The sequence below is a fragment of the Clupea harengus genome, unplaced genomic scaffold (assembly GCF_900700415.2).
Source record: "Clupea harengus unplaced genomic scaffold, Ch_v2.0.2, whole genome shotgun sequence".
NCBI classification, from domain to species: domain Eukaryota; kingdom Metazoa; phylum Chordata; class Actinopteri; order Clupeiformes; family Clupeidae; genus Clupea; species Clupea harengus.
Genome location: NW_024879658.1, coordinates 96,879 through 102,890, shown reverse-complemented (window position 1 = coordinate 102,890; position 6,012 = coordinate 96,879). Strand labels below are relative to the sequence as shown.

Below are 6,012 nucleotides of genomic sequence, written 5' to 3'. Positions count from 1 at the left end.
TATATGGCCATGGGAATGATTTGAATGATTTGAATCGTGAAAAATGAGAGAAGGGTTCCTAATACATTAATGTCTTTTGTGATTGTGTATAGTCATTTTGTATATCAGAGGCATAGTTTTATATATGGAAATGTGGTCGTTGACAGTAACAATGCGTTTAATAACCAGCATTGGTTTTCACTTTTCACTTTCACTTGTTTTCTTTAAGGGTTTGCACTGATTTCAGCATTCTTCAAGGACTTCATAGCAGCAGTTTGTGAATCTTCCGTCAGCAAGCTCTTTACCGAAGGTAAGTTACAGTTATGAACACATAGGCCTAAGTTTTTACAACCTTTTAATTTGTATCGGGCTGTTTACTTTGGAAAATACCTTAAGGATTAAACCATGTGAGTAGCAACCTACACAACTATACTGGTTCATTTACTTAAAGTCTCCATTATTAAAGAATTCAAATAATCGGCTCCTAAATTAGAGAATCTTTGCAGTCAGACTTTTTAATTATAATCTTTTTTTCCTACTGTCTATTGGGATTAAGCTTTGATTTCATCTACCAACACTAAAACGCTGCAAAAAAAACCTTGCTTCTGATCATCCCACCTGGTTTTAGTCACAACCTGCGCTTTTTACAATTTCACCTACCCCATTGCCATGTAGGGAGTCTCTCTACATGGCCTTGGACCGCTCCCACCCCAGTCGACCCAACCACAGGATAGAAACTACATTTGCGAATGCCAATAATTTAGTTTTGCAATCGCTTGATGCGCTTTGATAAACTAACTAGCCGTGTGTAGCGAATTCGGCACGCAAGATGCTTTGTGTTCGGTTGTACAGATCAGCACAAATTCACAAAAACACAAGAGCGAAATGGATTGATTACATATTTGAAGGCAATGTCCCAGCAATGATTCGGCAAAAATCTGCTGTGGACGCAAACCACCTTGAATCGGACTATTTTACCAAGCTGGGCCAATATATTGCTGGACTCTCAACAAGATTGACCTTGGAAGAGGAATCGTGTCATCTATCCGTCGACGATGGAAATGTATGTATTTTTTTTTATCATTTTTGCATTTGCTTATTTTGCCCATTTAGTGTTGAGGTTAGCGACGTTAGCATGTGTTTTAGGGGGAACATTAGCATGTAGCCGTTGGGGAAAATGTGTCTGTAATTTCGTGAACAATCACTTTTTTTGCAGTGAGTTGGTATGTACATTTGCGTGTGAGACCATCTATCTATCTATCTATCTATCTATCTATCTATCTATCTATATATCTATTCATCTATCCATCCATCTATCTATCTATCCATCTATCTATCTCTCTATCTATCTATCATTTCATCTCCATTCACAATCCCCTGATTGCGTGCAGCTGCACGTCATTCATTCACCTGATCCCACACACCTGGCACTCACCCGATCACACAATCACACACACCTGTCTCACACCCTATATACACTCCTCACTTCCCCGTCAGACCTCGTCGACCAAAGGACTTAAATCCAAGGACTACAGCTTTTTCAAACATTTTCAAAACCTATATTTACAATTTTCTGTCTGTTTCTATCTTCAGCTAGCCCCTCAGTAATGTCTAGTCCTTTTAGTTCGTCTTTTTCTCCCCTTTAAACCATATTTATTTATTAAACTGCATGGCGTAAGGCCCATCATCAGCCCATGGGGCTGGTGCTAGCATTTCACTAAGATCCTTGAATACTTTTCTCAGTCGTAATTTTATTTATTTATCTTATTACCTCTAAATTATATTGATACCTTTGTCTGATCTCCACACTAGGGTTAGTTATGTGTTTACTTTCAGACTCTCACAGTTTGTTCTTGAGATTGCAGTACTGAGTCAACCTGAGCCTGACCAGAGGTCCCCCGTCTCACTAATTTTGTGAGGAGGTTGAGGCCAGGGAATTTCCCTGGGGTGATCAGTCCCCTACTGGTTCACGGGTCCAGGCACCTCAGTAATGAGAGATCAGTCTTATAATTAGGACCTCTCATGGCCATCAATTTTACATCCCTCTGGAGTCTAAGGCCTTTTTTAGGTAGTCTGACATGCCTTGATGTTTTTGTATATTTCCCCTAACTAAAAACCTTGAAGGAAAAATGGCATGTATGATTATATTCTAGAAGACCTCAGCAATAATAACATGAGAGTAAAAGGAATGTAGTAAAACAAATGTTATATTTAAATAAAACCTAAACATACCCATACAAAAAACTCCATATTCCCCACAGGGAAGCGTGGACTTCTTAAGCACATACACACAGAACCTCAGGAGGTTATACAAAGTATACGCAAATGTATATGAATGTAACATATACATGTTTGGTCTTGAATTGATCCTAATGATGTGGGCAGTAGTCTGATTATGGTACTGAACGTACTGTATTACTGCCTGATGAACGATACTGTGAACGCGTTCATTCTGGTGTCTGTGAAGTTGCGTAGAGGCCGAGAGCGGTATTGCAGACAGATAGAGATTTCAATCTGGCAACGGCAGACGGGCTGTGGAAATAATTTAGAAAAATTATAGCTCGCAGCATATTGAGAAAAGAACTGAACTAGTTCATTTTTTGGAGCTGTGAACTTAGTTCAAATTGTTTTAATTATGAACTATGAACTGAACTAGTTCATTTTAAAATTTGTGAACTATGAACTGAACTAGTTCATGTAGAAACTGAACTTTCCCAATACTGCTGCTATAGCCTGGGCATACCAGGGTTGGTGGAGGTCTAATTGGCATCCAACCTGTGTATTCACCTGCTTACAGTTGTTCTTATTTAATCCTGAGCAACACTATCCCTAGAACAAATCAGGCTAAATAAAAAGTAACAGAGGCACTTTTCATTAACATGTAGGTTCTAAAGGCAAAATAAATGATCAGAAGGTCAACCTTGCTAAACTGAATAGTAAAAATAGAAAAGCCTTTATTGTCATTGTATTTGCATACAACAAAATGTAGTGCAATCTGGTAGTGTGATCTGGCGCTTTATAGAAAATAAAATTTTACAAAATGAACTTGACCTTTCAGGGGGGACGGGGGGTGCTGTTGGGGGGGACGGGGCACCCCCCTAATATAATGGTAGGGGAAACACTGGGTGTTTCTGCTCAGGCTCACATTTAAAAAAAATGCTTGCCTTTTATCAGGGTACACAATGTCTCAAACTTGTATCATGCTATTCTTGACAAATTCTCCCTTGGTAAAGGGTCAGGCTGCTTTAGCGATCTCCACTACTATAATAAAGCTTGCCTTCACAGCAGCCTCACTTTGTGATTTGGCTTTTACGAACACATTCTGCTGTGACATCAGCCTTCTTTTCACCTCTTCTACCTTCTGGAGCCTCTGTTTCATGTCTAGATGTTTGTACTATTCTTTCATTCCAGCCACATCGGCTCTGCACACAAGACAAACAGGTTTGCCCTTTACACCGGTAAACATCATCATCATCATTGTTTATTCAGGGAGAATTGACTGAGCACAGGGCTCTTTTGCAGCAATGCCCTGATTGAGGCTACATAGTACAGAAGAACAATAAATAAACAAACCACAACAAAACAAAAACAGACAAAATAAAATTAAAAAAACACATTAAACAACTCAGAAATTAGGTATAAAGAAAATAAATTAAATAACATGAAGTAAAAAAATTAAATCAGAGAATCATTTAAAACAACAGCATTGAGGCACATCCTTATTATCTAAAAGGCTCTTAAATTGGTTGACAGACAAATACTTGGTTAATTTCAACTCCACTTGAACAGTGTTCCATTTATGGGAAGCAAAGAACTTAAAAGCTATTTTACCTATATTAGTTTTTGTAAGGGGGATTTCAAGGGAGATGAGGCTCTGTGACCATGTATTATGACAGATGGATTTTAATTTTAAAAGTGACATGAGATAATTAGGCAGTTTTCCCACTAAGGCTTTATAAACAAATAAAATACAGTGTTTTCCCTCCTGTCTGCTAGAGGGGACCAACCAACATTCTTGTATAAGTTACAGTGGTGGGTCCTGAAAGCGTCTCCTGTAACAAAGCGAATAGCACTATGGTAAACAGAGTCCAGGAGTTTTAAGGTAGAGGGTGCAGCATACATGTAAACAATGTCACCATAGTCAAGAACTGACAAAATTGTTGATTGCACTATTTCCATTCGGTTTTCAAAAGTAAAACAAGATCTTATTCTATAAAGAGCACCCAGTTTAATTTTAACCTTCTTAGCTAGGTCAAGAACATGTGATTTAAATGACAGCCTATCATCTAGCCAGAAACATATATTCTGCCTCCCAGCTCCCTTGAAAACCCCTGAAAACCACCGTTTGGCCACTTTTGGGGGGGAGAGAGACAGGCCGCAAACAGAACTTTGACTTCAGGTGATGAGGCTGCAGACAGTGGGGCAAGGGCTTGCGCTTGCGGGCCTAAAATTGACGTAGGCTACCAACGTGGTGGCAGTGCATTGTGGTACTTGCAGTATAAGCAGTGCGTGTGTCATACCGGCGGCTGTGGCAGGCCAGCTCTGATAGACATAGATATTATCTGACGGACGAAATAAAATTACACCGCGGGACGGATCTACCCCGCGGGACTTTGACACATGACGACAAACAGGATATTAGATGCAATTAGAATCAAGTCATATCATGTGCGAGAGTGAAAGAAAGCATCCACACAAGAAAGCCCTCCTAACCTAAAAGCTGACTCCTTGAAACAGTAAAAGGGGTTTCACCAAATTTTGGAGCTTGGTAAATGTCTGGGAGAAAGGTATCTGACATATCTAATTGACCAAAACATATCTAATTGACCAAAATCCTTCAACGAACTTTTCGGTCGACCGTTTTTCTTTTCTCAAATATTCAATTTGCCAGGTTTGACGTATTAATTGTACATTCCAGCTATACGTTTTATTGGACATGAGATACATCAAAATGTCCATTCTAATGTTGAAATCACCAACTATTATTATTTGTAATTTTTACTGTTATTTAAACCTGAATGCATGCTTGATGTGACTTACTGCATGTGCATGGTGAGAAGGTGGTAGATTGACACCTGATCTGTACAGGGTAGCAGTTTAGTTTACTTTAGCAGTTTGATGACAGAAAATCCTAACCATGACTAATGTTTAGCAGAAATATTGTCCGAATGACTCTGATTATATTTGCAGTAGACCTGCCGTAGTTGTTGTCATGGCTGTGTACAACTTCAAATGTACATAGTTAATACACTTAAATTCTACATTCCACGACTTCTGGTGGGTGCAGAAACTGCCTTGACAAATGACTGTGCATTTATATATGTTGGACAGTATAATATGATATAGAACATTTAACCAATGACATTCATTATTATGCTCTGTTTTCTCAATATTGTTATTGTAGGACTGGATTGCAAGGGATATTCAAGAGTTCCACTGTAACCTATGTGCAAGTCAACAAAATGAATTCAGACAGGTAAGATAATAATGTATAGCTTCAATAATTCTACATGACCATGGCTTGCATATACATTAAGTCTCTCAGCCTATACATAGCAAATATCCAGGATTACTACACAGGACACATAAAACCTTCCATTGCTTTTGTTTAAACTATGCAATGTCTATGAATGATGATTGAATTTGTTTCAATGTGATCTTGTCACATACCAATACACTTCTCTGCTCCAATTGCAGTTATAAGAAGATCAGACTGAGTTTTCTTTCTGTTAATCAGGAACAAGGTAAAGTAGTCTGTCAAATAGTTGGGTCTGTGGTGCTAGTGTTATTTTCATCTGATTTTACAATATGACAAAACCTTTCTTTTCATACTAATGGTTTCAGAGTCTGTTGATATGGGTGCTATGGATGTAATTGTTACTTACATAGCAATAACAATACATAACAATACATAAACTACAAAAAAAGCCTACTATGCAGTAACAGAACTGCCATAAAAATAATTTGTAGTTGGTTGTTTAGGTTTCTTGTTCCCACATTAATTGCTTTAATCCCCACCCCACACTTTGGGAA

At 38.3% G+C, this 6,012-nt stretch overlaps 1 long non-coding RNA gene across 1 annotated transcript; it reads left to right on the top strand.

The window, feature by feature from the left end:
* Positions 1–206: 206 nt before the first annotated feature.
* LOC122129490 lies at positions 207–5,724 on the top strand. Its single transcript, XR_006151785.1, has 3 exons — positions 207–289; positions 5,384–5,455; positions 5,677–5,724. It is a non-coding gene; the product is annotated as an uncharacterized LOC122129490 (long non-coding RNA).
* The last annotated feature ends 288 nt before the right edge of the window (positions 5,725–6,012 follow it).